At 39.0% G+C, this 13,049-nt stretch overlaps 1 pseudogene; it reads left to right on the top strand.

The window, feature by feature from the left end:
• Positions 1 to 2,416: 2,416 nt before the first annotated feature.
• Positions 2,417 to 13,049, top strand: part of LOC137282250 (uncharacterized) — a 59,666-nt pseudogene continuing 49,033 nt past the window's right edge.

The following is a 13,049-nucleotide window of genomic DNA, read 5'->3' as shown; positions in this document are numbered from 1 at the left end:
AATATAATTGTGAATGCAATCTTCCTCACCACCACTTTCAAGGTGTGAAAGGCCAATGTCCCCCATAAAGCATGTAGACTACAGAGGGCTTTTTGGATCATATCTGCTTCAAAGATGCCCACACATTTAGAGACATTATCGCACTATCGCTCGCCAAACCGATGCTCACATCGGTACCTTTGCAACTGGTCAAACCACTGGGATCACATTAACTTGTAGGCAAACACCTGCTATGATCAGTATTTGGCAATGGTACACGGACACGTTTGTACGATTTAAAGGACTTTTGTTTTGCGCCATCCAGAAATCTACCAAACGCTTATTGTACTCCGATGCAAACTTGTCACCTTACTTGATTTATCTGTCCCTGTAAATAACTGATGTATTCTTGGTCTTAGTGAATGAAGTAAGCTCAAGGAAGGGCTTTGTAAAATATTTGCAATGATAATTTTGAGTCTAGTTCACTTTTTGTTTAAGTTTATGTTTTGGATTGTTCAGCTGAGTTCTTAGGCTTGTATATTTGCTATAATTCACTGTCTCATAAGTTCTCTCACACATGTAAATGCAGTATCCCTTTGACTTTGACATTTATTGTTTGGGTAAACACGGTATACGGCTCGAATAACAGTTAATAGACTTCATTTTGAAATGCATTTTTTCAAATTCTTTGTGCTGATAAAGTGTTGTTCTTTCCATTTCAAAGTTAATATTATCGCGGTATCTTGTGCCCCTTCAACGTAATGCCCTGGGCCGACTTGTACAGAACCATCTTAGCTTTAAAGTTATTGTAAATCTTTAAAATCGCGATCTTTGGCTTCAGCTACAATCACCATCAACTTACACAAAGCGATTGTATGCTAAGATCATTGTAAGTTACAACTTACAGTTGATCCGGGCCAGTTGTAAGGAGCTAAGATCTCTTTAGTCTGTGACAATATGGCATTCAGGTTAGTGTCTGTTTCACGCAAATAATCAGCTTTACGTTTGGAGATTGTATTTAGATTGCATAAAGCTGTATGATTCGCCTCGACACTTCAACATCATGGAGATTGCGCCACCGATTTAACGTCGGGGACATCGTTATTTGTCCACATAATTATCGAGTCGATGTGATAAAGTGCTATTCCCCTTGGGTTCAGTGTTGCAAAAAGTGTGAAACAACATACCTTTGGGATAATTAAGGAAAGGATAGTACCGACCGAAAGGTGTCTGTGTCTGTCTGCGATTAGCAATGGCCGTGACCTTCTGATAACTCTAGGCCAGCTAAGCTTCATACGCAAGATGGAAGTTCTTTCCCTTGGCATGTTGTAGAATCTGCCATACCCAATGCGAGGGTTTTAATCTAAGCATATTAAATATATTACAAATATTCATCAAACGGGAAATATACTTGCTGAAAAATTTGAAATTTGTGTAAAAAGCTATCTCATCAGATAAAAAAATACTTGCCTTTGAGACAGATTATAAAAAATTTACATACCGTGAATTAGTATTTGACAACACATACCACACACGATATATTATTTGTGTTCACATTTCCCTGTCATGTATTTTCCACAACATTCTTGCAGTCATGTCACCTTTTCATATCTGCAAAACCAACACTTGTATCATATATGTAGGATGTTACACTAAATAACCCCGAACAGATGCCCACTAGACAATGTCTCATTTGCTATCACTGGCAAATCATGATACATTTAGGTGCTATATCATAACGAATACGAAATAAGACCCAGATTTGTTTACGTATATTTTTTGTGCTTCAATATTTTCTGAAAACATGATATTTCTGTGGTTGTAGTATCACACTCTTAATCGTAAACCAAGACAGTAAGAATGTTTTAGAACGAGGGGCTCCAATAAGGTATCCTCCACGTACTCGTTTCCTAAAATATTCTTCAAGCTGCTATCGATGGAGGTGTGTGTTTTGGTCAGTAGCCAGTTCTACTTTTTATTTGCGTAGCTTGCTATACGCACTTGCAGACAAAGAATTTTGTTCCTCCACCTTTGATGAGTTTCATGTTAGCTAATATTGCGATATAAATAATATATTTTTGTTGTTGATAACTAAATACGGATGATATACCGATACTGATTTCTCAATTGTCATTTGATTTTAAACTTTTGCAATCTCGTATAGTCCTTCGTTTGTCTAAGTGCAAGGGATAAACCATTACTCCACCAAACCAGCACACTATTCTGACTACTACGCCACATACATATCTACCCCTAGCCGCAAAGGGTAAATTGTGGTTGCCTTTACATGCACCCACTAATTCTGAATATTTCAGTATCTATTCGCATACTTCATTCGTAGCAAAGGAGAGATTAAGACCGCGCCGCGATAGAGCTCAGTTCATCCAGGCCATTATTGGAGCATCTTTTGTAAAAGAACAGTCCATCTGGATGAGACATGAAAACAGATGCTGGTGGCGAGAGGTTCAAGAAACCTATGATGAACAGCAATGGCATCAAAACTTCAGGATGTGCTACAGGCTATTTGCCAACGCTTTCAGCCTTCTTCAAGGGTCAGACGGTTACGAACGGTCACTGCGTACCTGTAGAAATCTACTTTCTGGCAACAGCTGCTGCGTACATGACCGTTGGGAAACTTTTGGGCATTGTCCATTCCACAGTCTGCTTCTGCGTCAACGATGTTTGTAAAGCCATTAGTATAGGGATGTTTGTTGAGATTGTCAGGTTTTTTGAGAAGACACGCACAGCAAGATGATACAAGGGGATTTCCAAACTTTACATGAGCTGTCGATACCACACATATTTCGATCCTTGCTCCATCACTGTGCCATGCCTGCTTAGTCAATAGGAAAGGGTGGCACTCCAGGCATGCAAGCAGTGTGTGGTGATAGATACAGGTTTACCAATGTCTACATATAAGACTGTTAAGAAGATCGATGTCTGTTCCTGTTGATAGTGTTCATTCTCAATCTACAGGCTTGACGTGTAGTGTTCCACAGGGATCGGTTCTTGTCCTTGGTCTTGTCCTTTTCTTAATTTACTCTCAACATCTCGGAATCCTGATAAGAAAACATACGTTTCTGTTCAACAGTTATGCAGATGACTAACAGCTCAACGTCTGCAATAAACCCCTCAACATTCAGAATAGTATTAAGTAGGGGATGTCACCCAACTGTTTAAACTGAACATTGACAAAACACAGTTCATTATCCTTGGTTCCCCTCATCCACTTGCGAAACTAGGAAGCCCAACACTTTCGACGGAACGTCACCTATTACACCAAGAAGTGCTGTAAGAAATCTGTCAGTTGAAATGGACAAACAATTGTCTGATCGAGTGCAGGACAGAACAGCTTGATCAACGCTATATATTGTTAAAATAGGTTTATATGCATGAAATACCCCTGGGGGTAAATATACCCCCATAGGCTAATAATTTGCCCTCCTTCTGAAGCACGGGCGAATATACCCTGTGAGGTAAATTTATCCCCGAGGGTATATGCGTTTTCGCGACATAAAATACCATCGTGGGGGCAAATATACCCCCGTGACAAATATATCCGAGCGTATTTGGGTGTATGTAGACACGGCTTTCATAACCATAGAGTGTAGTACATACAATGGATTTATGCATTTTGGATTACACTGCTAAACATGTCTTATATATACATAGTCCATAGCTGTGCGTGTGTGCTCATTTCAATGTACAAGCTGGCTTTGACACGCATGCTCTGTTTAATAGCACATTCCAGGCATGCAACCATACATAGGAGTTGTTGAGTAGGAGAAGGTTGTGACGCCAGATTGTGAGTATTTACATGAACGTTTTCTTTGTACAAATGTGAGAGTTTTGCCAACGTTTACATGCAGTTACACTGTTAAAGGGGAACCAAGGTACACGTTAATTGAAAATAGGATATTTGTCTGGCCACTGCTAAAATATCATGAGTATACGAAAAACAAGTATTTCACACGTGAAACAACATGAAGTTAGAAACGGATTCGGGATTTGGGATTGGGGTCTCGAATCACGAACCTGAATATTTTAACAGATTCGGGATTCGAATCCCAAATCTGATTATATACAGGCAGACAGACATATTTATTCACTAAAGAGGCAATGGCCCCATGATACATACACTTCTATCGAAATATAAAGATATACTATGCAAGGTAGAAACATTGCATGATTTAAAGTAAATTCAACATATCTTGCGACACATAGTAGGAGTTAACATAAGGTATACGCAGGTATATATATTTCTTTCTAAGAATCATAAGTTTCACACACAAACACTACATTTAGTTCATCTTCAATAAAGTATTTTTCCGTATATTTACAAAATAAACCAACTCTATCCTTAAATTCTTCCTTATTGTATCTACCGGGGTCTATAGCAAGACCATAATTTTGACATCTAAATCTAGTCACTGAAGATAATAAGGACTATCATCTGACAGATATAATTCTACATATAGCCGCGATTTGAACTGTCTACAGTAGTTACACTTGGAGGAAGTCCCTAAACTTGAAGTCCATCACTGTTGCAAATTTTCTGATAATCTTTGTCTAAACAAAGAGATGAAAGATTTTATGCAACCAGCCTGCTGGTAAACCCAGACAAAACCAAAACAGGTCTAAATACGATATCTGAGATGTGTGTGACTCAAGTAGTACTGCCTTCATTTTCGAGGGATATAAGCATCTGGTTTTGTAACCTACAAGGAGGTAAAGTGATAAATCGACACCAGTATTTAACTGCTCTGGACACAGTTTGCACGACCATTTTGTCAATTATCTTCAGTAAATCCTTACATGACATACCTCCAACCATGTTAGAATACCCGTAAATTGACATCATAGCTTTGTTTTTGTTCAGAATACCCGTAAATAGCTTTGTTTGTTTATCAGCGAAGACAACATTGTGCCTTGCACCAGGGTAATTTGGGAGTGAGTACAAGCCATAAATATCTACATGTATATGAAGAAACAGTACCTATTCGTTTTCCTTGCAAATACCATTTTTCATATGATCGAAGTGGATCACCATTGCGGAATACCATCATTTTAGTTTCAGCCAAGTTTATCTTCATTCAAGTTTGATCACATAATTTTTCCAAAGCACCTATAGGTCTTACAGTCAAGAGCTGGTTAACGAAGATGCATCATCAGCAAACATGTATCAGTATGTATGTATGTATGTATGTATGTATGTATGTATGTATGTATGTATGTATGTATGTATGTATGTATGTATGTATGTATGTATGTATGTATGTATGTATGTATGTATGTATGTATGTATGTATGTATGTATGTATGTATGTATGTATGTATGTATGTATGTATGTATGTATGTATGTATGTATGTATGCGTGTGTGTGTGTGTGTGTATGTATGTATGTTTGTGTGTGAGTGTGTGTGTGCGTGTGTCTGTCTTTCTGTCTGTGAGTGTGTAGGTGCGTACGTGTGTGTATGAATATATCTATGCGAAAACTGTTCTAATATTGATAATAATGATGACTTATGATATTTTCTAAAGCAATGGTGAAAACTTTGGTTCACTTTTCAGAAAAAGGCAACTGTGATTGTAATTGAGGACACATTGGAACTGAAACTAGAGGCTTTGAAATTTGAAGGATGGAAAACCCCTTCTGAACTTATGTAAATTAATTTACTCACAGCACATCATTGGATAGTGACGATACCTCGATGCCATCTGTGTGCATTCTTGCGTTCAAACCATTTTAGGCTGGGTGACAATGTCATCGGAATATATCTTCATCAGAAACAGCTGTCATGTAACACACTGTTTTCCTATAGTGCAGGTGGAAGATGAAAGGGCAGGATATCTGTGTAGAAATGCTGATGCTCATCCTATTATCGACCATACTGGGTGAGTGTGTGAATAACAATGTCTTTGATAAGCATTGACATATATTTTGAATACGCAATTAATATTGAAGACCGAACGTCACTGAAATAAAAACTGAATACTTTTGTCATTTGTAGATGGCATATATACATTTATCTTGCTCCTGTATTTGTTTAGGCAGTTGTAGTTGGTGTAATCCGGAGGAAGTTTACTTTGCTTGTTAAGTTGTTCATGCTTTTGCAGCACTGAACGTCAGAGGTAATCCAATCTGTCCACCACACTGTCCACCAACAACTGTTCTGAACGGTGTAGGGTATATTCTGTTACGAACCGAATTTACTGTGACAAGACCAGTGGGAGTTGTGCGGAAGGATGTATTCCAGGCTGGTATACTGACAAGTGCAACATGAAGTGCAGCAAGGGCTGTATCAATAACACCTGCAATCACCGAAATGGAGAATGTACTATTGGATGCATAGATGGCAAAAAATTAACATTTTGTGAAACTCAAGGTATGAATAATACACGAAATAAGTGTACCCTTTTCACAAAGTGATATATTTGTGCATGACAAAACATAACGTCAGACCTGATACGAACTTTTCCGCCTTTCCTTTCTTCGAAAAGACAAAAGAATATTATTGATAACATATTAATATGTTTCCAAGCTTCAAATTCATGAAAAGGTAAACAAAGGAGGACATGGCTACAGGGTTTTCTCGAGCAAATAATTATATCAAACCCAAATCGCGTTTTTGTTTCCCATATCATTATGGATATAGTATTACTCATTTTGGTATCTTTTCAGTCACAGGTGCACATATATTTCTAGCAAACTTGGGGGAAGGTTGGGGTGGGGTGGGGTGGGGTGGGCGGTTGTGGCAGCGCGTAGCCCAGAGATTGAAACGTACGCTGTGTCACCTGCCGTGATATTGCTAGAATATTGCTAAAATCGGTGGTAAACCCAACTCACTCACTCACACCAGCAACATGAAAGATTATTATTGTTTTGCAAACAGAGAAGTAGAGTAGAGGATGTGTATGTGCACCTACTACGTGACGCACCTGTCCACTTCATTGATCTGCAGGAGGCTCGTAAGTACACATTGTCTCTAGTTATGAATGTAAATAAAACACACCATCGTTTCAGAAATAACCGCCACAAATGGTTATGCTATGAGTCTTGTAATTATCATTACACAGATACGAAGGAAACATCCGCAGGAAAGGCACATGAGAAACCAGAAGAGTGGGTAGGACTTGTGTGTGGTGTTGCTGTCAGTATGGTTCTAGTCGTCCTATTACTAATCGACGTTGTGTATGAAAGGTAAGAATACACGTGCTCACACATTCATGATTGTTTGTTTAGTCAGCTAATGTACATCGTACCCACAAAAAGTTTATATTCGGGCGGTTCATTACGGAAACGTCGACCTTCCAAAGCGTGTCAAAACAAAATGCCGAGAGAGGAACCGACAGTCTCCACGGATCGCGGACTAGTTACAGTGGACTTTAACTGTTGTTACAGTCACTTGAGTAATACAGAAAGGAGGAGCGACAAAAAACGGAGTCATCATATTGTCATTTATAAACAATAAAGCACTGTAATTGTAAACAGAATCATAAGATTAAACAGTATCAATACAGTATCAAATTGCATGGAGGGGAAGTCACCAGTGGCACTGATGGTTGCTGATCCAACGTCCTGCGTTTCTCTTGCTTATTCTGTACATATATCCCCATACACACGGGTATCTATGACCCCAGAAGGAAAGAAGAAAGTAGACTAGTAGTGTTCAAGCTGTGTATTTGCCATGATGGAAATGATGTCTGAGGTATATGTCATGCTGCCTTATACATGTCATATGATTGGATTAATAAGTCGCATTGAGTGAACTCACTAAATGATAACGCGACTATAACCTGGAGGCACCATGGATCAGTGATTGTGACCATGCAATGCATGAGAAAGTAACTAGATCGTTTGTCTGTTACATCCCACAAGATTGCCTGAAAAGTGCCATTAAAAAGTCCAAGTCTACCTAAAACGCTCCAGGGCCTGATGGCATTCGAAACCGGTATTGGAAACTCTTTCCCTGCGTCCAAACACTATTACTTCACTGTTATACTTCTATTGTGGACACAGGTGATGTTCCTCCATGGTTCTGCAAAGGTTTCACGATACTTCTCCACAAGAAAGGAGACCTGACTGATCCAAAAAGCTTCGGCCCTTTCACACGTTTGCATGCGCAATACAAAATATACACAGGATGTTTGACAAACTTTGTGTCATCTTACTGCTCTTCCAATGACATTATTTACAAAGAACAAAAGGGGGATAAAAAGGGATATTTGGGTGCAAGTATCAACTTTTGCACAGAAAATAATTTTGGAAGGGGCTAACCTCTCCGTGGGCTGCATTGACTACAGACAAAAACATAACAAAACGAAAAAATCCATACGTCCCTCACGAATGGGTTTTATTTAATCTCTACAGCGTAGTGATCTCCCTGAGCGACTACTTGATTTATTCAAGCCTTGAATGAGTTGATGGTCAACTCAACTTGAGACGTACTCACATGTACTCACAGGTGCAGACTCACATGTACTCACAGGTGCAGACTTGGGAATCTGCTCCACTTAGGAGGGGAATATTCCATGGGGACTCCTTTAGTCCTTTGCCTTTTTGTTTGTCTTTAAATCCTTTCAGTTTTCTGCTCAATAGGGAGGAGGGTTACAATCCCGGACTTCATCAGCACAGATCCCCAACACATCTGACTCATCTACTCTACAAAGATGACATCTAGCTCCTTTGGAGGCATAGGAACAGGACCAGTGTTCCTAATGCTCAACCCACCACATTGGCCCTGACTTCACCTAGACGGGTGGTTGAATGGGTCCAGTTCAACCAATCGGCTGGTCATGCCAAGCCCTGTGCATGGATTTTGTGTCATTGCAGAAAATTTGATTGGGAATTGTTTAAATTTTAGTCTTGACTCCCTTTGTTCATTATTTATTATTTCAATTGAAATTTGTTTACATGAAGCTTGCCTAGAGCCTTATGCCCAGAAGGCCGGGGCTCATGGGCCATTCCGGTGGAAGAATTAATCTTTTGATTTTTCTGCTGGAGTATATCATCCGAGTATCCTTGGTGCTGCAAGTTAGAGACCCACTTGTGTTTAGCATTGTTTTCATGATACTCCGTGGTGGGTGGGGAGCTTGCATGATGAATCTTTAAACACTAACCATGGCATACGAAACTCCCCTAAAGAAAAGAAAACGTCCTCTCGACACTGATCCTGATCATGATGACCATAGACAGCCAAAATCAAGACTACTGGCCACGTTTATTTAGCAATGGAAACTAAAGATAAGACTCGATTGAAGTTGAAGTGCAAAAAGGCATACACGGCATAACTGATGATGTGAAAAACATTAGACTTTTGCGTTCAGGGTCATTGCCCATTGAGTGTAGCAAAAGGTAACAAGCAACTAATTTTATGTCTACTGACACGTTCGTCGACATTCCGGTATCAGTCTCTCCTCACAGATAAAAATAAAAAAAAACATCAGCAAAGCAGTTGTTAGAGACCGAGATCGATTGTTTGCTGACATGTCCGAACTTGATATTGTTTCAGAAATGAAAGACCAGGGAGTCATTTATGTCAAGCGTTTTATAACACGCAAAAACCAGGAAACCATTCAGACGAACACTTACCTGTTCTCATTTTCTTCTCCTAATGCTCCCATATCAATAAAGGCAGGATATTGTAACATGACTGTTGACACCTACATACCAAATCCACTTAGATGTTTTAAATGACAGATATTTGGTCATGGTGTTAGCACTTGTACATTGTCTGGTGTATGTGCTCACTGTGGTGAGAAGACATACAACAGAAGATTGCGAGAATACTTTTAAGAAATGTACCAACTGCTCGGGTACTCACTGATCTTTTTCCAAAGATTGTCCGATTCGGAAACAGCAGATGTAGATAAACAAGATCCAATTTACTCAAAACATCAGTTTGTCTGATGCAAGAAAGCTTGTCGTAGGTTCTGAGATTAAGGAAACGTATGCTTCCACTGCAAAAACACCGTCTGATAAAACCTGATAAACCCGTACTGTATCCACGTCATCTGCAAGCTGTCAAACGAACTTGACGTGGCTTAAAACCGACTCTCCTACGATATTACCGCCTGTAATATCTACACAAACTGTGGAACCACTTCCTGGCATGCCCCAAACCCAATCAGAACAATCTTCTGCTTGTGATACATCTTCTCAGGCATCGGAAATGACTCAGTCTAACAGGGGTCAGATGATTAGATCAGATTATTTAACAGATACGGATCACTTCAGTACATGGACCTGTCTGAAAACGTCCATTCGTGGGCACATAGCTTGTCGCCTACGAAAAAGGTACGGTGCAGATTCCCTATTAATCCACCTAAAAGACAGGTCCATCTCAACTTATCGTGCAGTGGAACTGTAGAGGACTACGAACAAATTTTAATGAAATACTGTTGTTAATCAAGGATTTAGCACCATCAGCGTTCTGTCTGCAAGAGATATATCTAAAACAGACAGATAATTTTAGTTTACGTCAGTTCGAAGTGTCATATTATTTTCCCCTCCATGTGATAGGGCCACTGGATGTTCCACTGTCCTTAAACGACAGGATGTTATTTACAGCCCTGTTACACTTAAAACTAATCTCCAAACTGTTGCTGTGCGACTGACTCTGGGAGTAGCATTTTATACCATGCTCTCTGTATATTTCACCTGCTTGAAAACTACAACAGATTGATCTTCAATCACTCCATGACCAACTCCCGAAGCCATGTGTTATTATGGGTGACCTGAACGGTCACAACCCACTATGAGGCAGTACTAACACTAATACTAAAGGCAAAGTACTTTAACATTTCATTTCAAATAATGATCTGCGCATAGTTAATTATGATTCCAGCACCTATCTGCACGTATTCGTCTCTAGATTTGTCTCTTGCAGATTCAAACCTCCTCAATTAATTTGATTGGTCTGTTCATAATGACCTTTGTGGAAGTGACCACATCCCATTCAAACTTTTGCTGACATTTTAAATAAAATAGCTGATGTGTGTATACCAAAGTCCTCTAAGACTCCACATGTACGAAAACTATGATTCAATGCAGATTGAAGACAGGCCAGAGAAGCGAGCAAAAAGGCAGAACATTATTTCCGCCGTCATCCAACTGTCCATAACTTAAATACTGAGTGCAAAGGCACCTCCAACGTTTAAACAAAACAAACGACAGTCCTGGAGAAATTATGTCTCCAAACTTTATTCATGCACGCCAACGTCCAAGGTATGGAACATGGTTCAAAGAATAAAAGGCAAAGGTTCCAAATCTTTTGCCAAAAATTTATCATCGACAAATTATGTTCCTGAGTTTCAGAGACAAAACTTAATTTCGAATCAAATAACGGAGAAGATTACAATGAAGTGTTTTCATTCCATGAGCTACATACGGCTCTTGAGCCAGCTCATGACACTGCTACCGGTGATGATAAGATCCATTACCAGCATCTGAAACACTAACCTGAACCATGTCTGATGTCACTTTTAGATATATTTGATAAAATATGGACGTCTGAATTTTCTCCTTCATGGCACAATGTCATTCTAATCCCAATACTAAAGCCTGGCCGGGATCATAAAGATCCGTCAAACTAAATGACGATATATCCAACTAGCTGTGTCTGTAAAACCATGGAACGTATGGTGAATAATAGATCAACTTGGTATCTTGAAACCAATAACCTTATATCCAATATTCAGTGTGGTTTCAGGAAAATTCGTAGTGCCACTGATCATCTGGTACGTTTAGAATCATTCGTTAAAAATGCTATAGTAAATAAACAGCATGCTGTATCAGTTTTCTTTGACCTTGAGAAAGCTTATGATACGACTTAGTATTTTGAAGGATTTGCATGATTTTGGGTTGAGAGGTCGTTTGCCTCTTTTTTATATCAGAGTTTTTAAAAGACAGGCAATTTCAAGTTCGAGTTGGTTCAACCCTGTCTGATAATTACATACAGGACCAGTGTGCCCCTCAAGGCAGTATTTTGTCAGTCACTCTGTTTAGCATCAAGATAAATAGTTTATCGAAGGTTTTAAAAGATTCAATTGATGGATCGTTATTTGTGGATGGTTTTAATATCTCCTATCATGGTAAAACATGTGTACAATTGAAAGACAATTGCAGTTATGTTTAAATAAAATAAATAAATGGCTTCTTGAAAACGGCTCCAATTTTTCTAAATCAAAAACGAATTGTATACATTTTGTAGAAAATATAAACCCCATAAGGACCCAGAGCTATTCTTAAATGGAACACGCATAATTAAGGAGGCAAAGTTCTTGGGTCTAATTTTTTATTTCCATTTAACATTCCTGCCACATATTAAATCCCTTAAAGTCAAATACCTGAAGGCACTCGATTTGTTGAAAGTTGTTTCAAACTCAAAGTGGGGAGGGGATCAAGCAGCCCTCTCACACTTATATCCATCACTGGTCCGTTCAAAACTCGATTATGGCTCCATCGTATATGGTGGGGCCTGCTAAAGTAACCTTAAACTTCTTGATTCTGTCCACCACCAAGGTTGAAGACTTTCTCTTAGGTCTTTCAGAACTTCAACTATTGACAGTCTATACGTCGAGGCCGATGAACCATCTCTTACTCAACGTCGTATAAAGTTGTCTTTACAATACATTGCTAAATTATATTCAAATGCATCTAACACTGCCTATAACTCTGTGTTCAATCCGCTTTATGAGGATTTGTATAACAAAACGTTTTCTCTTGTTCCGCCTCTTGGGCACAGAATTAAACCTTTCATTTCTTTTGCCGGCATTGAGCTGCAAAGTATATCGCTTTCTCGTCTTCTTTCTTCTCCTCCTTGGCAACTGGTTAGGCCACAAGTTGACCTAACGTTAACTTCATTTAAAAAATCAGAAACTAATGAATTACAGTAGAAACAAGAATATCATCAATTAAAAAACAAATATAGCAATTACAAATCCCTATTCACAGACGGGTCCAACGACGGTGGCGCAGTGGCTTGTGCCACTATCACTGGACTGACAGATAATTTCTCTATTTTTACAACTGAAGCAAATGCCACATTAACAGCTCTTAAATATATTC

Source organism: Haliotis asinina, chromosome 4 (genome assembly GCF_037392515.1).
Source record: "Haliotis asinina isolate JCU_RB_2024 chromosome 4, JCU_Hal_asi_v2, whole genome shotgun sequence".
Classification (NCBI taxonomy): domain Eukaryota; kingdom Metazoa; phylum Mollusca; class Gastropoda; order Lepetellida; family Haliotidae; genus Haliotis; species Haliotis asinina.
This window is presented reverse-complemented; position numbering and strand designations above follow the sequence as displayed.